The sequence below is a fragment of the Falco naumanni genome, chromosome 10 (assembly GCF_017639655.2).
Source record: "Falco naumanni isolate bFalNau1 chromosome 10, bFalNau1.pat, whole genome shotgun sequence".
NCBI lineage: Eukaryota > Metazoa > Chordata > Aves > Falconiformes > Falconidae > Falco > Falco naumanni.
Window position 1 is genome coordinate 17,848,819 of NC_054063.1, and position 20,159 is coordinate 17,868,977.

Genomic DNA, 20,159 nt, shown 5'->3' on the forward strand with positions numbered 1-20,159 from the left:
ATATGTTTATAACTATTATGTAGCAGCAGGGAAACAAAAAAAAATAAAGAACACTAATGCTTGAAAATACAGAAAGAGTCATAACAAAACTCTTTGAGTTTTCATTACTTAAATGCCAGGTGTAGTTTGGAATTTAGTATTAAAAATAGATAGCATGCTAAATGACCCTGGAATACCTGCTTACAGTACTTTCAATTTAGAGACAGAGCTTAGAGTACCAACAATACTGTTTTACTGAAGTCTCCCTCCCTCAATGCAGAATCAAGACAAAAATCAGCTTCCATGAACATAACGACATGACTTTCTTGTGCCTTAGAGTCAGCGAATCATGAAGTCATTTGGGTCAGAAGGGCCTCTGGAGGTCTTTAGTTTAAACTCCTGCTCAAAGCAGGTCCAGCTACGAAATCTGCTTGGGCTGCTCATGCCTTTATACAGATCTGTCTTGAAAACCTCCAAGAGCAGAGACTATATAAGCTCTCTGAGCAACCTCTCTGCCCAGCCGTCCTCATGGGGAAAAAAAGATTTCATCCTACCCAGTCTGAACTTCTCTTGTTTCAGCTTATGACTCTTGTCTCTCATCCTTCTGCCATGTACTACTGCACAGAGGCTGGCTCTGTCGTCCCAGTATCCTCCTGCAGGTCTGGGCTGGCTGATGCTCCCTGAAGCTATCTCTTCATCAGGCTGAGCAAGCACCTGTCCCTCAGCTTCTCCTTGCACAAGTATTCCAGCCTCCACCCTCTCAGTGGCCCTTCACAGAACCTGCTCCACTATGTCAACATATTTCCTGGACACAGGACTCAAGATGTGGTCTACCAAGTGCCAAGTCAAGTGGTACAATCCCTTTTCCTCAATCTGGTAGCTGTGCAGCTTGCCAGGTCAGCCCAGGTTGCTGTTAGCTGCTGCTGCTGCCAGGCACACTGCTAGCCCATGCCCAGCTCACTACCCACCTGGACCACTGCTGTCCCTTTCCTCAGAGCTGCTCGCCTCCCAGCCAGTGCCCACCTGCACTGCTGCATGGGCTATGCCTTCACCGGTGCAGAACTTAGTATTTGTCCTCATTGAATTTCACAGCCCCTGCCAGCCCCCTCCTCCATCCTGCCTTGGTCCCTGGAGATGGCAGCCCTGTTCCCCAGTTTGATGCCACCTGCAAACTTGATGAAAGCACGCTCTATCACCTCCTCCAGATCAGAAACACAGAGAGATCATTTTGCCCCCATAGTGATGCATGCAACAAAGCCATGGCCAAACTAGTTACAAAAAGTTGACCCTATGAAGAAGGGCAAGGCAGAGACTAAGTTTAGAAACAACATGGGTAACTACGCTGAATGTATGGACACCTTGGTCTTACTGAGGCCAACAGCAAAATGCAGCACTTGCATCTATATTTTGTCTTTAAGTAGAGCTGTAAGGGTTAAGATAAAACCAAAAGATTAACCTACAACTACAACTTAGTTCTATAACCCCAAAGCTTCAAAGTCAGAGTATAAGCAAACATACATTTTGCAGTCAATATGGTCTCACATAATTACATGCTGCAAAATATATGCATAGAGTGTTTTCGACCATACAAATGCATGCTGGCTGTTAAACCTACCATCGATAATACATTCCTTCCTTTCTTGTGCTTTTCAAGGGGACATTACATTTAAAAGTGTCACTGACTCAGCAGTCCAACCTACAGTTTACAACAGAGATTCAAGTAAATTTCCATATCACCAGAAGTTCTAGATTTGTTTCTATCACTTACAGTGATTTCTTTACAAAGCGTGATTTCTAGCTGTTCATGTAGGTCTCTAATTCAGTCACAGGTAATATAAGTCCTAACATAAGACTATTGGAGAACCAGAAATACTCTAAACTGATTTATTTCTAATTGACTAGATTTCATGTTGATTGTACTCCTGTAAGACCTGATTAAGTGAATTCATTACCATTTATAATTTTATGACAGCATACTTCGGAGATTCCAGCCATGGAAATTATCACAGTCTAATCAAGATATGCAAACTGAATATAGAAGTACTTTTTTAAAAAAAATCTTGATTGAATCATGATAGAAAATATTCCTAATAAAAAATAGCATCTCTTCAACTCCAGACACAGTACTACCAATTTCTGCCATTACAAAAGTATTTAGTAAAAAGTTCTTACTAAATGCTCCATAGGTATCAAGCAACTGCTGATAAAGATTTCAGAGTCAGAAACCTTTGTGACAGCCACCCACATGGGATTGCGTTTCCCCAGGAATGAAGAGTAGTGATGCCCAAGAATACCATGCCTGAAGAGACTCCCTAGTTTTCCATAAAACTGGGGGCTGGGGTGACCCTGTGAGACACACCTTTCACTTAGCTTAACTTCTTTCTGTTTTGCTGCTCAAATACTTCCAAGCATATTGCTAATCTGAACAATTTCTAGGCAACACTGCGGTTGATGCTGTCAGAGCAACCTATCCCTGTACCTCATTATAAGAAAAGAACAACATCTAGGCAGCTCTGCTTACCATGTAATGCAGCTGTGCAGGGAAGGAAATAATTAAGCTCATCATGTGAACCAAATCCTTTAGGACATACCCATTAATGAGATTTACTGAATCCATTCTGCTTCGCTGCTAGCAGGAATGAAGGAGGCAGAGACAGAGCAAGCAAAGCCCTCTTTTTCAGCATTAATATAAAACTAGAAATATATTTTGCTCAATTCACACTTTTAAAGGAAAGAAGCATTAAAAAAAGATTTTCTGGTTTATGTCTTAACGTTCTCCCACGATTTTATTTAGTCTGCCTCACAGCTGGTTTTGTTGGCTAGTGGTTGTTTGGTGGTGGGGGGGGGTTTCTACACTTGTTATCACTACATACCTTACCTCAAAAGTTTTCCCCAGGCCTTAATGAATCTAACTCCTCTTCTCCACACGGTTTTTCAGCCACACATGGAAAGTGACCATTTCTGCCCCCTCTGTAGTACTAGAAGCATATCAGAGTTTAATTTTCTCAGATGCTTTCACTTCATAATTTTGACACTTTTGTCTCTCCCTTAGGTCACAGGGAGCCACTAGCTCCTCCCCAGGTTTTTGTCTGAGATTGCAGGTTGTCTCCTAACTTTCCATCCAACAGAAACATCACCAGGAGCTGCTCTCTCCCACCACAAACCTGCAGTTACCAGTATGTCTGACAGCTGCATTTGCTACCATTATAGCTTGATTTTTCTTGCCATGCAGGGGCCTCCCCACAGCTGCATGAGGCATGCTAGGCACCGAAGCTACAGCACTGCTGCCTTGGGCAGGAGGACCAGGCAAGGCAGGATGGCCCTCAGACCACCTCTTGCAGCAGCGCCCAGACTGCTGACTTGGCTGCTTGGCTCCACACAGGTACCCAGGATGCAGGGCTGAATCCCCTATCTTCTAGCCTGAGAAAGACTCATTAGATCATAGCCAATCAGAAAGACTACATACAAAATAATGTTTTGCTGTATTAAAAAGAACCACATATATATATCAAATTACAATATTTTGTATACTGTAATAAAGGCTGTTAAGTATCTGTAGGTATGTAAAAAAACCCAAACAAAAAAAACCAACCTAATCTAAAGACTCAAAACCAGAGAACAATACATGCAACAAAGACCTATAGTAATAGTTTTAAGAAAACTACAGAACTGGGATGAAAGTTCCATTTCACTAACTACTCAAAGCACATAAAGTGCAGAGGAGTGTTTACAGCTTATATCAAACATCACTGTCACTGCTGGCTCTCACTATGAAACATCACGGCGTGCTCAGTCATGAATGTCTGCTTTTCACATCTGCAGTGACTGACTGCCATGAAAGTAAATGGGAAAGACCGACAAAAAAAAACAAAAAAAAAAACCACGAAAAGGTAAGCAAAGGCCATACATAATCATACCAATATTTTAAACTAAATTTCAGTGTTTATACATTATCAAAGCTAGTTATGGGTAACTGTTCATCATGCTTCAGACTTATTTGAAAAGTAATTCAATCACACACTGATGACGCCTTTCTGTTTCATACAAACAGTAGCAGTACTGAGCAAGTAATTTAAAAAAAAATCAAAGGACTAAAGTTTATTTTCCTGTTCTTAGAATCATTTCACATATATCCTTTCAAAACCCACACTTTCTCATTTCTGTATCCAACTCAAATATATACACCCCTTATCAGCTTGGGTTCTGATGGATTATTTTGGTTATGCCACAGAATAAAGACCAGCTTGACTCTTAAAAAGCTCCTAAGCACAACTGCAAACTTACTTAAATGTTTCAGCCAATAAAACGTAATTGTTCACATCAACTCAACACACTGTCAAATACAATACTTAAAATCCAAATTTGTACACCTTGTTTCTGTACCATTCCCCTTCTCTTTTGATTGGCATAAGTATCTGTCTTTGAGAGTGGCACTACCACAGAAGCACAGTCAATGATAAGCTAGACATTTCTGTTGTACTGGTCTTTGAGGTACATGTATTTTTTTAGATCTTTCTCTCCTTTTTCCATTTCTACAGACTACTGTTCCAAATTATACTACTTCGTGTCACCACACACTTTATGGCAATCCAACTCACCCATTTTACATTACTCGTGTATTTTCACTTTCCTTACAGTGGTCATTCAAAGATAGTGTTAGGACTCTCTCTCTTTTATCTTTGATCCATGTTCATAATGTGGATTAACACAGAGATCTGCAGTAGCCAATGCAAGAAAAGGCACCTTCCCAGTTTCTCTTATCACAGGGAAAATGAGTTTTTTAGTTTTCAGATCATACAGAAGTACCAAGCTTTACCCAAGGAAACCTAATTTAAAATCATTGTCCTTTTTGTTCTAGTTTCCTGATTTCTGAGTTTAAAGTTTCTATTTATTTTGTAATGACTGAACTAGAAGCCAATAAAATAATTCTAGTTTAAGAAATTGTTTTGCATAAAAATAAGTCATCTCCAGATTACTACCAAAACTTTTTAAATTATTTTTTAAAAGAATCGTAGAAGAGATAAGATTAAAAATTAAAAAAAAAAAAGAAATCTGTAGAGACTAGAAGACTTTTTGAATAGAAAACACTGAAAATGCAGCATTAAGATAGGTAAAAAAAAAAAGATACAAGGTACATGTTTGTGCTGTATCACAAGGGGCTCTACACTGACTCACTAGTCCAGGGGTCCTCAAACTTTTTAAACAGGGAGCCGGCACGCGGATTAAGTGGCAGAAAGTCATCTGCAGCTGCTTGGTTTCCCCCCCAACACCCGGCGGGGGTGGGTGTCTGTAAATACGGGGGGCCGGACTGAAGACCCTGGGGGGCCGTATCCGGCCCGCAGGCCGTAGTTTGAGGACCCCTGCACTAGTCCATCAGTTCTCACCTTACTTTATGACAAAAGCATTACAGTTTAAAACCCCAGAAATTCTTTATCCAAATCTAACATCAGTTGCAAATTCACAGTGAACTCATTAATAAATTGCTATTAGAAAAATGATACGCTTATTAACACATCTAATACAAGAAGTATTATAACATTAGTCTACCTGCTTGCTCATATTTAAAGAATATTCAGTAGGAGGAGGAAGAGAGCTGTTATGTGTGAGGATAAAAGTTAACAAGATCTGCCAGCTGTCTTCACTACAGGCTACAGTTAAGCTACAAATTCCTCTGCTTTGAGATCATTCTTGTAATCCACCCAGTACTGTAAAGCAAGATGAGGAACATTCTCCTTGTTGGGGATGAAGCAGATTTTTGACCACCTGTTTACTGAAATACACCTCAGCAGAATCCAGCAAGACATACTGTTGAAGTCCTGGGCTGTAACTGTAGGTTTGCCCACCTGACATGAGTAACTTCCATGATTTCTCTACAAAATTAGTTTGGCACACTTACCTGTCAATATCCAGATGAGAACAACAGTGTCAAGATGATCATCAGAATCTAGCTCTGTCTCATCACAGATTTCTGTAAAAAAATACAGCAAGACATAAAGATTGACACGTGGAGAAAGAAATTCAGTGACCTAACGGCAACCCTACTTAAAAATCTATAAAGCAGAAACACCCACAGCACAAAGGGAATCATGATATGTTAGTCTGCAAGAGAGTAGGTTTATCACATTGCCGATTTCCAAATATTCATCATGCTGTAACATAAATATTATGCCTAGCTTCGCAAGGGCAGAGCCTGATGTAACTTCACTCACTTCAAGTGCTTCTGGCAGCATGAAGTCAGTACTAAGGCAAAAATAGGCTCTTTTGGTTACCAAGACAGACATAATTTCAGGCCAGATCTGACAGAAGGTGAAAGATGCTGCTCTGCTGTTTCCCACAGACATCGTCTTTAATTTATGTCTTGCCGAAGCACTGAGCATCGTAGGCATGTGCATTTGGTGAACAACCCACATTTGAGCAGCAAGATGCTTGCTTTTTCCCCCAAGTCCAGCCAAGATCCAGAAATTAGGGTCTGCTGTTTCCAGCACCACAAAGAGATTCCCCAAATCATCAGACATGTGCTGAGCATCACAGTCCAACTGTTGGCACAGTAAGGGATAACCTATAGCTAGCTGATTGATAAGCCCTGAAGTGTGCATATCTAAATTCAAATTTTAGTGCCTTCATTGATGGGTAGATGCTTAGTGGAAATGGTCTTGCCTCTCATATATTTCCTCCTTTTACAGATATAAATGGAAGGGAAAACCCAGAGACTTCCACTGGGAAAGCAAGTTTGACAAACTTTTTTTACTTTTTGGTGTACTCTGGTGTATGTTTCTTCATCAAAAAATAATACTAAATTATGTTACATCTGTTACTTCTAACCACATTAAGAGGTCTAAACAGGCACTCTCTATTAGACACAAGAGAAGTGTAAAGCAGTCACGCAGCTCCAGAAAAAAATACAGAACATGACCATAAATGAAACTGGAATTACTCAAGGATAATTCTGTGAGCATCATTAGCACCACACCATTTACTCCAATACAAATAAAAAAATTACTTCACCTCAAATTCACCCCTCCTCATTCTATACTTTACTAGACCCTTTCTACTGTGCACATTCAAGTAATACTTAACACTAATACGTACACATATACTCAACCATTTAAATATACTTTCATTGTACTTAAGCCCAGTCTTTATTTTAAATAAACATAGATTTTGACATTATTTTACCTAAAATAAACAAACCTATCCCAAATGTTTGAGTAGGAAGAAAATACTTCTAAATCCGTCTCCAGCATTTGCATAACTCTGCACAACTATCTTACAGCAGCAACAAAAAAAACCCTATTGAAGGACAGTTTCCACACTGAACTACTGCTACTGTATTTTGTACCACATATAAGTAAGCTGCATTTGAGATCAAACTTAGTAGGTTTTGCATTTTTAGAGCAGGAGATATAAATGCTATCTTCACAATCATGAAGGTCACAGGAAAGGCAGGTAAGGAAAGATCATCAGCCACTACTCACAGGGCAAACACTAGAATCTATACAAGGGAAGAAGTCAGCAGATTAAAAGCAAAGCAGCAACCTAACAGGTCTCTTAATCTCTGAGAGACAGAATAAACTGCTTTTGAACTATCTCTTTTACATGCACCAATGGATGCAGAGACAGATAAGGAAGAATTAACTGGGACTGAATATACCCATCAAAAACTAAACTTTCCAAAATTTCTCTCAAATGCTGACACATCTGCACAACATATTCCAAAAACAAGCTTTGTTAGTTTTAGGAAAGATTTATAACTTTGTCAGTTTTGATTAGATATTGCTAATATTTACTAAAGGTATATTCACAGCAATAGCTTGAACATTAAAGCAAATACTTGGGGACTTTGTTGAATAACAACACAAATAACAGAAGCAACATCAGTGTTAAGCATTCAGCTACTAAATACCCCACACAAATAAAAGCTACAGAAATTCATTGCAGGGAATTCTTGGACTTCATCGTGGAAGAGAGGAGAATGCCAGCAGTTTGTTCTGTGTGGAGGACAAATTCTTCTATTGACAAAAATTACCCACCAGCATGACTCCATTTTGTATTTTGGATATTAACTTATTTTTCAGAGTACTTGCCAGAGCTAACCCTAAGGATAATAAAGTCAGTGTGAAAAACAGTGGTTTGCCAAGAGCCAGGTAAAGATCTTTAAATGACAGTATTCGTATATTGCAAATTTATTGAAAACAAATGAAATGGTGTCAGTACTGGCTTCTTAATGAAGCTAGGTGAGGGTACTCAGTGGAGAAAGACACCGCTGTTGTAAAAAGAAGCAACTGTCCTCTTTTCTGTTTCTTCAAAAGGATCCTTCTAACATCCACATGCAGACAAAAATTACCAAATCCCCTCCCAGATCCTGATTTTTCCTCTCCTCAAGCACAGGATCAGTAGAGCAGAAGCTCCTCTTTATCTCAAAGCCTCCAATGCATCCCTAAATAGATCTCTGTGCTGTAAAATTCCAGGTTACTCGCACATTGCTTCACATCGCAACAGGTTTGTCTTCCACACATTGCCTTCATGTGTGGATGGGCAAGAGAGCACAACCATGCAGAGGCTCATCCCTCAGGTGACACAGCAAACATGACAGGCAACATGCCTCTCCCTCTGTAGGAGCTCTAGTGTAGGTCTCTCCTACACCTAAATCACCCATTTTTAACACATTCGTAGGAACGTAAAACCTTCATAGGTTTCTATTCCTTTAAAAAAATGCAGCTGAAGTTGAGCTGTAAATTCAAAAGCCATTGGAAAGTAGGAGATAGATAAGGAGGGGAGAGAAGATTGGCAGCACTGTCACATAAGCCCTTTTCCTTATCAAATCAGTCTAAAAAATACCAAACAACTCAGAGGCAAATGGTACAGTTATTTCCATGAGATTCAGTGCTGTACAGTGAAGAGATCTGACATATTTGCAGTGTGCAGTGTAGCAATAGTTACTTGGTTCAGGGAGCAGTATAGCTGCAGCAATGCAGTATTTATAGCCCTCTCTCCTCAGCTTCTTACTGCTGCTCCTTTCCCCCCGGCAAATTAGCCGGGACACTGCCTCCCAAACACAGCACACTGCAGCTGCTTCCACTGCTAGAGGAAAGACTTCACTGTACCAGCATTCTGCAGAATAAACATTCCCAAGAGGACATAAGTCAAATCTCCCCCCAGATTTGGCAAGTTTCAAAATAAGAAATGTTCCGATACTTGTATGAATATTAACAAGTGGAATGAAAATGTCAAAATTTTCACATTCTTTTTTTACATGGTAATATGTACATTTAATGAATCTTTTGTACAGGAAGATAACTTTGTTAACGAGCATTTCTCTGTGCCTAGCTGCACACCTAAGAAGGTAAAAGCTACTAACTAATAAGAGCAAAGCTAAAGCAAATTCAACTACTGGGTAGGTAAGGCTTGTCTGTTAGCTCCTCAGCAGACAAATATGCATTTATTCTGTCAGTATTGTATGTGTCACACAAACACAAGTCAATAAAATTCATACAAACATACTGGCAAACTCAAATGAATATTTCTGTATAACTTTGTAACACTATTTCAATGCCAGAGCAGCCCCAGTTTCTGTTTCTGAACTGGCTGCCAGCTGACCAGCCAGCTTATCTGCACAGATGTCTGCACTGCCACGGAGAAATATCCATCTCTGTAAATTTATGAGGATGGCACAGAAAATGGATATGCTGAAACACTCAAAAATTAAGCATTTGGGAGCATTCAGCTATAGGATTTGCACATTTTAATTACCACAATTTAAACCAGCACATTTAATTAATTTAACCCTAACTTTTCTGAACACAAACAGCCCTTAAATCTTAGTGCTATCATAGAATCTTGGGCGATTTCTCTATTTTCACATACACAAAATTGTCATCAACCTTGGACACCTTCTTACTTGTACATAAGCTCACATTACTAGCAGCTTCTGAAATCAAATTTATATGTGATGTCTACAGAACATGAATACCACAAGTGTTCATGTGACTACAGAATGCTTTACACAACGCAGTTTAGCAAAAAACTACTAAAGCAGCCCAGTTATGCCACATGAAAGTACTAACTGCTGCTTTAACAGTAGACACAATTTACAGAGAGCTGAAGCCAGTTTGCAGCCTAAAGCTCCAGGCAGTCCGTTAGTTTAGTAAACTCAGAGACTTGCAGACGTCTTTAATACTCATAGACCCCAAAAAGGCACACTGAATTCTGCAGTTCCTTCCCAAGTTAAATTGAGAGCTCAATACTGAGGTAAGTACTAAGACCAAGGCTTGCGTCTCTGGCACATATGTACATGATGGATTCAAATGCTGCTTGAGAGAGACTTAATAAGCAAACCTGATTTGATTCCAGCTCAGCAAAGAACAAAGTGACAAGCTGAAAAATGAACTTAGCAAGGGAAGAGCTACCTGAGATTTTGAGAGACTACTATTATCTAATTCTGCTATTACATAAAGCCAGAGCAAACAAAGAAAGTCTGTTCACAAGGCTGAAATATGAACAGAATCAGGCAAACAAATCAAGGAAGTAGGAAAAAAGTTATTTTATTCATCAGGAGAAACCACATTCGGGCATATATTTAAAATTCAGAACAGAAAGAACTCCACATGGACCTTTTTAGAACTAAATATGAAGTCTACAGCTGCTTGAACACTTACTGAAATGAACTCACATATTTGTGACTCTTGGATTTTGCTATGCTCGACTACTCTAATCTTTTTTTCCTCAGCAGTCTAAACATAACGGCTTCATTGCTTGTATATTGTGTGGTAGCAGAGGATGGTCTTCAAAAATGCCAGATGCTTTGCAGCTTCAGATGATTCACTATTTATGGCAGCAAGCTCATGCTAGCAGCAAACAAACAAAATTTAATCCCTGTCTAAACACAGGCAATATAAATACTGTTAATTTCATATAGACTAAAGACACAGAACCTTCACAGTCCCACCTGTTGCCTCTTTGAAGACCCTTAACAGATACAGGAAAAAGACAGCATCAAGAATTTGGGCAACAGAATACACTAAAATGAGACAAGTTAGCATGAAACCAGGGATGTTCCACATAAGTACAAAGCAGATGTACAGAAGAGATCCCTCAACCACCACTTCCCACCCAGGCATTAGGTGGCTTCTTGTAATTCCCTGGACTTGGAGGAGGAGGGAAGACAAGGTGCAAAGTTGTGAGCAAGACATGATCACACCTATCTGAGCTGTGCTCAGGGCCCCCTCACTGGCCAGTCCAGCAGACCCAGATCATCTCCATGACAGTCTCTGCCTGGACTGTACAACAGTGGAGGACTAACAAGGGCTATTTTCACTTTTCCTAGTTTTGTGCCATGTTCATGACCTCACTAGGATCTGTGTTACAGCTGACTTGATTTTCCTGGCCCTTATTAAACCCGTTTCCAAAATACTTAGCAAATTAAATAGTTGCTAGACCTCACTTAGTAGTTTTGATCTGCATATCTCTTAATACCTTGGCATGCATAATGCAAAAGGAATAGCGCATGGGTTAAATGAAGAGTATATGCAACTCCCTTGCTGAAGCTCAGTGACACACTTTGTCTCTGCTCCACGGCCACACAAATTGAGCACCGCTGGCCAGATTATTATGACCATTTGCATTTGGAAGCCAAAAGGGGTGTGTGGTGCTATAGCATGACCATACAAAGCAAAACCTTGTAACAGCAAGAAACAGGAATCCATGTATTTAATGTATGAAGCTTGTTCAGCCTGAATAAATGGGGAGTATAGTAACCCAAAATTAAACACATTAAGTAAATGAGTTGACATAAACATGAATCTACCAGGATCTATCTGAGAAGTTTCAAACTTAACTATCTTAAAATCTGGGAATTTAACTAGCTGCTTTGATTGAGGCAGAATTCAGATCTGTCATACAAACATTCCCCACATTTAAGTAGAAAACAAATACTCAGGGGCTTCAAATAGGACAAGCACAGTAACAGACAAAAATCCTTCCCAAACTCCGAACGCTACCGGGCAGCACTGCTGCCCAAACAGTTCTGCAGAACTTTTAATCCAACATGTCATTGTGCTGCTTTACACCAGAGATTTCCCAAGTACAGGAGCTACAGTAGGAACCCTTAGGGCAACAGCTTTCTAGACTTACTTCCCTCTCTCCTAGAGTGGGACAGCCATAGATTCAGAGCATACCACTCTTTGCTGCTGGCTTCTCCAACAGATTACTTCATGTAGTATAACCTTCATTAAGAAGGTTCCTTTAGGGAAAATGCTGAAGAGTCAGGATCAGAAGAGCCTACAAGATATTTAAATAGCAGTGGTATTATAAAAGTCGGACTGACAATCACCTGAAGCAGAGCATGGCTTAATTTGTATGATGAGGATTCTTGAGACCTCTGAGGACATCGACTAAGGAGAATCCAAACAGGAAAAGACCACATGAAGCAACTTGTTCACCTGACACCTCATTAAGTGATGGTCCTTAGCTACTTACTATAACAACTGCAGTATATGCAATACTCTGGCTAAACATTAAAGTCAAGCTGAAAAATGAAATGTACACCGCCAACAATCCTTTTCCATCCCCCAAAAATACCTGGATGTCATGCTAATAGTTTATGTGCAGCCTATTCAATGACTATGTTCAATATTTCTAAAATGAAATATTTTCATTCCAATGTGTAAGCTTATGGAGACTCATATTACCAGGAAAGCCACAATGTATAAATAATAGTATAATTCCAAACAGCTTAAATTTGGAGTTTATGATCATGAAACAAAGACTAGCATCAATTCATTTTTGTTGCCTGTTCATAATAGAGGAGGAAAAAAAGTTCAGTTAAGGAAAGGAAAAAAATCTCCTTCCTATGCTTATCTAAACATAAAATGTAAAATGGCAATATAATTAAAGTATTAAGTATTACTCCAAATTATTAGCAATCAGTGATGAAAGAAAAACGTGTCATCCTCAGTTCATGGCTCATAATATTTCACTTCCTAAATACTGCAAAATCCATGATAAATAATAAAACCTTTCCGAAAACATAGGAGGTGCTCACCTTGCATGTAATTTTTTTGTGTAACTCATCAGATTTGTTCAACTCAATGAAGTCAGTCTACTCTTTTGTTCTATGAGAAGGTGGACATCTTTGAAACTTAGATTCACAGCAAGATTTGTACCCATTTTCTACCTACACCTGTAACTGGATTTGGAGCTTTAACTCAAAGGACAACTTATTAATTGTATTTACCAAACAAAGTGAGCTGCTTGTTTTTTAGACTTCAATACTTTCAAAGCATTATCAATGTTATCAGCTGTTAAGCAAAAAGAAAAAAGTATTTTCCAGAAATGAAATACATCTACAGATTATGATTACCTAAAAGGAAGAAACCACCTTAATCTACTCAAACTAGCAAAGTACTGTATTTGCCATGTTTTCAGCAGTCCAGATGGCTCCATTTTATTTACATGTACCATCTAAACAATCATTGCTGTGTTGTGTAAACACTTGTTACCATTGTGACAACAGGAAGGAGATTATCCCCCCCACTTATAAATCACAAATCACTGAGGGCAGCTGCAGCTTCTGTTTCTTTATCATTCTCTTAAAACAGGAATTTTAGTGAAAGATGGGAATTTATTAACTTTCCTGGCTGAGCTATGGTAAGCGAAGGGAGATGAAAGACAGGAGTAATGAAAGGCAGGCAAAACAGAGTTGTGGCTGACCTGTGCAAGGAGAGCCAACTTGCTCAGAAGTAAATTATTCAACTGCCAGGGCCTGCCTGCAACTCCAGTGGTGTGAACACACAGGTCAAGCCATTCCCATTTGGTTCAGTTTATTGGCAACACACTTAGGACAGGATTGTTAGTATTTGGCAGGGATGCGTTAAAAATCTGGTTAAGAAAAACACATACCATTATCAGAAGAAATAAACTAGTTTATATCCTACTAGCAGTATTTAAAGGAAACAGAAATGCAAGATAAAATGCAGCAATATATTTCAAATAACCTGTCATGAAGATTAAACTGTTCTGACTAAAAATACTGTGACAGTCATGTCAATAATAAAGAAAACATGTGCTAATTTAAAATTTTGTTAAGGTTTAGCAGTCAATCACCATGCATATAACAAGCTACAAAGGTTAAGAGCTGCTGCCGCATGATCTCAAGAAATTCATCAGGTCTAATTAATCTGATGGTGCACAGTCTCTTCATGGAGAATGTTACAAGGAAAACAAACAAGAAAAAGCAATAACCACACAAAACTTAAAAATTATGCATGTTGCTTATCAAAATACAAGTTGTTCAGCTTATCCCAGATCACCAGGGATACGTTTTTCTCATTCTCTTAACATGGTACAGAGAAATATGCCCTTTAAACAAGCAGCATGTGAGCCTTCCCTTACAGCAGATTTCAGGCAGACTCCTGGAGGGCATTTGCCTCCCAAATGCAATCACTCAATTCAACAGGATCTGGGACCTAGCTTCTTAATTCAGTCTTCGTTTTACTTGTGAAATGTGGTGAGCTGGAAGGGAACCAGATGAAGACATAAAACCACAAGAAAACACAAGCCTCATAACTTGCTATGAGCAGAGTTTACAATGAATGAGACTTAACAGAGTAAGTAGGTATAGCAAGTAACAAAACATTTCTGTGAATTTCTTGAGCTGCCTAAATGGGATTATCTCCATATACATCAGAGGGTGTCCAACAAGATTAAACTCATTTATTACAATACGTGTTTGTGTGCTTTAACACAGCAGATATGTAGAACAGAAGCAGATCTTCGGCATCTGTACCGACAATACATTGTCTTTTAAATGAATAATTTTACCCTAGGATAGGATTCTCTTCTTTCCCTTTTGAGTACAGATAGCAAACAAACAAGGTTCAATGAAACCAGAAGCACAACAGATGAAAGAATACAAAAGCTTTCCACAGCTTACAAATGCGTAAGTTTTTGTACATTTTGGATAGCAACATGCAAGCAATGTATTAAGATCACAGTCCCAGTTCAAAACAAGCAGGTATCAATTCTGAGTCTTATTAACAACGCACCATCCCCAGGGAAGTCACTGTTCCCAGACAAACACATCTTCCCTGATAAAGGAACGGGAGAAAGGAGAATAAAATTGACAGATGTACACAAATCTCAGTGGAGATCTCAAGTTAGACAAATAAAATTCATGACAATCAACAAAATCATGCAATGCTTATTTACTTTTGCTGAAAATACACTCAGATTTTCATGACAGAATAATTATAGCAGAAAAAGAAACCATTCAGAAGACAGTCTGTCATTTTACATGAAGGACACTTCATAGAATCATTTAAGTTGGGAAAGACATTTAAGATCATCAAGTCCAACCGTTAACCATGTCTCTAAGCACCACATCTATGCTTTTTTTGAACACTTCCAGGGATGATGATTCCACCACCTCCCTGGGCAGCCTTTTCCAATGCTTGACCACCCTTTCAGTGAAGTGCTTGACTCCAGCTGTCTCCAGTCAAGCACCTATGAGACACGGCTGCACTGTGCTGCCATTATGGATACTGAGGCACAAGCTTTGGACTGGTGTTACCAGTGATGCACTGGTTTTATGCTCTGCAGTAAGGCTGTTTGTTGCACTGGCACTAAGTTCTGGCAGGCCACTTGTACCCATCTGTCTCCCCACTGCACAGCTGCACTTTCTTCACATGGATTGTGCAATTCCTATCCCAATGAGCCTTGTTCAGCTTTTTGCTAGTTATGTGCCTAGACAGACGTGGCTGTGTAGACCATGTATGATGACTCGGCACATTTATTATCCAAGTATTGAATTTAAGGTCTGCTGACTTGGGTTCTGTGGAGAAATAAAAAATACTGTCCCTTCTCTGAATCACCACAGAGGTATTTAGCACATTAGCGGAACTTCGTTTATTAATACCAACAAATCATCTGAGTCACGGATATAAAATCCTTGCTCATGCATTGTATGTCAGTAAATGAAGTTACACAGACACCAACTTGTTTATTTGTTTGGATTTTCCAGTAAGGATCTACTGCACAGAATGTCAGCTGTTATTTCCATGGGGGATTTATTCAGCACTGTATCCTAAGTCATACTATGAATGTAATTTAGGGTCTTCAGTTTTTACAAACTTGGATCTGTCTACAATATAGAAAGTGTAAACACAATGAAAGAAAGCACATACATTTTTCCCTAACTTTCAAAATTGGGGTCACACTGCCATGTGTTTCTTCTGTTCACAGCTTGTTCCCTTCCCTGCTTTTATCTGTCTATATACAGGTTAGTCTTGTCCACATGACCTTTTTTGTTATCCACAAATTTGTTTGTTTAACCCTATAAATACTATGAAATAATATAATACTCCAAAAACTCATCCCCAAAAAATAAAGTACAAAAAAAGTCATATATATACCTATAAATAGACACTCAGCTACTGCAGATCACTAAAGCAGCTCTACAGATACGTAGATTTCTATTTGGAGAACTGACCTTCCATGCTGAAAAAATATATGTTAATATGTCCCAAAGTTGTATATGGGCACGTAATCTGTGAAGTGAATTCAATATTCATATTCACAGCATAGTTGTAACCTCTGTTTGAGTGATCTTTACCCTGAGAAACGAAGTACTTTGATTCAAATGCAATCTCAGACAGAAACAACCCTTCTCTTCTTCCCCCTGAAAATACAAGGTGTATGTCTGTCAGGAATTAAGCAAAGCTAACGCTGCACTGTGTCACCCTGACCCAAGCTACAATTCTAAGGTACAGAACAGACTTTAAAAGAAAGAAAAAAAAAATATCTGGAACTGTAAAGATCCCATTTGCGCATGTGAAATAAAAAATACTCATTTGCTGAAAGATGTATATGGCTTCCATTAAGCACTTCTTTAATCTCCAGTTGATCAAGTATGCTTTTCTGGCTAAGTGGAAGAAATAAATAAAAGCAGGAAGGACAAAAAATAACTGTAAAAGCCACTACTGGCAATAATCCACAGAGTAAGATCTCAGCAGCCTGACCTCTCTGAGCTATCCTGAGGGGTTCCCAAGAGAGCTGTTCCTCCAAAGAACAGCTCTGGGTCCTATTTCCTACAGGGAAGGAATCACTAGTTGTCTGCAGAGCTTCATCAAATAGCAAAACTTACATCACTCTCTGAGTGTTTCCAGCTTAATGTTCAACAAGGTCTAGGACAAATCTGAAGGGAGGAAAAAAGCTGGCAACGGGAGAAAGTGATGACCGGGTAAGGAAATTGCAGATCGAGTATGAAGTTGATAAATATGAAGTGACATGGGCAAAAACAGCTGTACACATACAGCAACAGAAACTGAGCTAATTACTGACATTCAAGACAGTATTTTGCAAATGTCAGTTTTATGCGCTGCACTCACAAGAATAACTAGAATATTAAGAAAGAAATAAAGAACAAAATAAAAGATATTAAGTCACATTATAAATACATGAAATGTAGGTCCTGGCCCTGTTCTTTCCCTGTCTTCATTTGCTTCCTCCCAGTCTTGAAAGGGCTAGGGTGAAACTAGAAAAGATACAGGAAGTCAGCCAAGAAAATAAATATATGAAACAGCTTGCATGCACAGAAAAAAAGCCACCTGTACTAGAATTTTTTAAGCCTGGTGAAAGTTTACTGAGAGGTATGAGCCATTATGAGCGCCTGGAGAAAACAAGCAGAGTACTTCCTACCTCCTCTAACAAAAAGAGTAAGAAACAGCAAGTCAATCTCACAAGCCCAAAACATACCGTGAAGCTGAGGAACTCACTGCCACAGAATACCATTGGTCACCAAAGCTCAGTATGTGTTCAAAGCACAACTGAACACATTCCTGGCGAAAAACCCATCAAGGGCTCTGAAGATACCACATCACTGCCTCAGTGAGATTATGGGCCACAGCTTCAGCTGGGAGAGATACCATGAGCACTATGGCAAAACCATGAATGTAGCCTATCGTTACCTAGCCAAAATCTGTTTTGGTACTATATTAACAAGCCCACCTGCCATGGTCCAGTTTGACCATACCTTGCATTGCTCCCTGTCTCTCTCTATCCACCTCCCACCTCCACTTCACCTTCCTTGACAGCAGTGTGATGTGAGCAGATGCTATCTACACAGCATCTCAACTCCAACGAGTCATATCAATATACTTTCTTATTGGTATTATGAACATTATAGCATTACCAATCACAGACAAATCAGAAAAAAATAATATGGCACTGAACAGAAGTACAGAGAACATTCTCTGTACATAAATTCTGCAGGACACTTGCATGGAAATTGCAGGTATGGAAATTATAACCATTTGATTATTAGTAGGAGACAGAAAACTGAATAAACGGTACTGAGGGGAAAACAATAAGGACCATTTATAGCACTATTTTCCAGATAAATCTCCAGTGGATAAATCACATTACTACCTTGCATGCCTCATTAGTACCAATAAATGCAAACACAATAGTAAGCAACCTGAATTAAGTACCATCACTAAGTGCAAACAGAATCAGTTATTAACGACCTATTAGCATCATAATTAGCAAATGGGATATTTATGCTCATTATCTATCGTTCAATTTGAAAACAATATTTTTAATAGCTGAAAACACAACATTATCAGTAGAAGTCCCACCTGAAATGTAACATTTTCAATTAAGAGGTTACTGAGTTTCCCCATAACACTAAGGTTTCTTTCGGAGCTCCTAGATGCATTGAAAACCTGCTATATAATAAGACATTATTCACAGAGAGAGGAAAAAAAAAATATCAGATTCTCTTCTCCCAATATAAAGCACAATTCCTAAGTGTCTTCCAACAACCATTGTGCTGGTAATGCTTTGTTGCCAGCATTGACTAAATTTCCTTACTGCAAGGAACTGACATCAATACACTTCCCAGTTCAACAGTATTCAGATGTAGTGGTCTGGGTTTACCCCAATCCTACTCACAGGGCATTAGCGGAAATCTTTTTGCTTTGTTCCAAGAAGTCTCTTACCCTTACTAGAAGTTTTGCCTCAGTAGTCACATGCTACAACACCCATACAGTACAACATCCACTGTGCAAAAATGTCCTTTCTCTAAACCAATCTACCAATTTCATCTAGAAATTCTAGTGTTTAGCTCTCATGTTGCAGAACTCAACAAACAACAGTTACACACACACTTAATCACCACCTTCATGATTTTGAAAACCTCAATTCTTTTGCACTCAGCCTTCTCCTCTCCAAACTTAAGCCACAGCTTCTTCATACTCCCTTTGTGCCTTGTCCAGCTCTACTACATCCTTTCACCAGATGCAGATACACATAGTATTAAAGAATTATGCCACACTAGGTGTGGCATATGCATATGCACCCATTCCTCTTCTCAGACCTTCTTGTTCATGCCTAATAAGATGTAGATCTCTGAAAATTAAAACAAGCATCCCTTAAAATTAGAACTTATATAACATAATACAGCAGGTATTGGCATGCAATCCATCCCTCCATGGCATAGCTGACATGCAGACATCTGAGATCCCGAGAAAACAAATCACGTACCAACCTGAGTTCACCAAGTAACTGTTCTGCACACAGGTTACACGGTTGAGCTTTAAATAAGCTGCCTGAAACACAATGCTAAGAGGCCAAAATGGGACATATTGCAGTATATTTGTCCTATTTGTAAAGTCTTTCTCTAAGCATCAGTCTTAGCCAATATAAACTTTTTAAAAAAACAAAAACAACTTTTACTCATATTGCTTAAGGCAATTTATATAGCGCAGTCAACATTATTGACATCCCTGAAGCCTTTTGTTGTTGAAGGATCACACAAGTTTACATGAATAATATAATTTGATGATTCAGATGAGACTCTTGGGTTTCGTCTATACTTATCTCAAACCACAAGCATATTTTTTTCCTTATCATCTCAGACCTATACAATCTAATCCCCTATTACAACACCTATCACCTCTGTTAAATCTTCAAATAAAGGATACAGTTACAACATATTTGAATCACTGTTTAATAAAGGACAGCTGACGTTCATGACAGTCCCTATAACCAGGTCTAATGCAAGTGTCCTATAGCTATACACTACCCTTTCTCCCTGCATGGCTTAGGTCAGAATAAGCCCAGACAGTTCAAAGAATGATAATGTTTGACTTTCAGCTTCATCACTCTTTGGCTACTCTAGCTCCAGG

The 20,159-nt window shown here is 39.0% G+C and overlaps 1 protein-coding gene across 9 annotated transcripts in view; it reads right to left on the minus strand.

Annotated features, from left to right (window-relative positions):
* Positions 1–20,159, minus strand: part of SHANK2 (SH3 and multiple ankyrin repeat domains 2) — a 354,480-nt gene that overhangs the window by 320,552 nt on the left and 13,769 nt on the right. For all 9 annotated transcript variants that reach the window (XM_040608429.1, XM_040608432.1, XM_040608431.1 and 6 more), the window contains exon 3: positions 5,876–5,947. The gene's annotated coding sequence lies outside the window, so the exon portion shown is untranslated. The remainder of the gene's footprint in view (positions 1–5,875; positions 5,948–20,159) is intronic.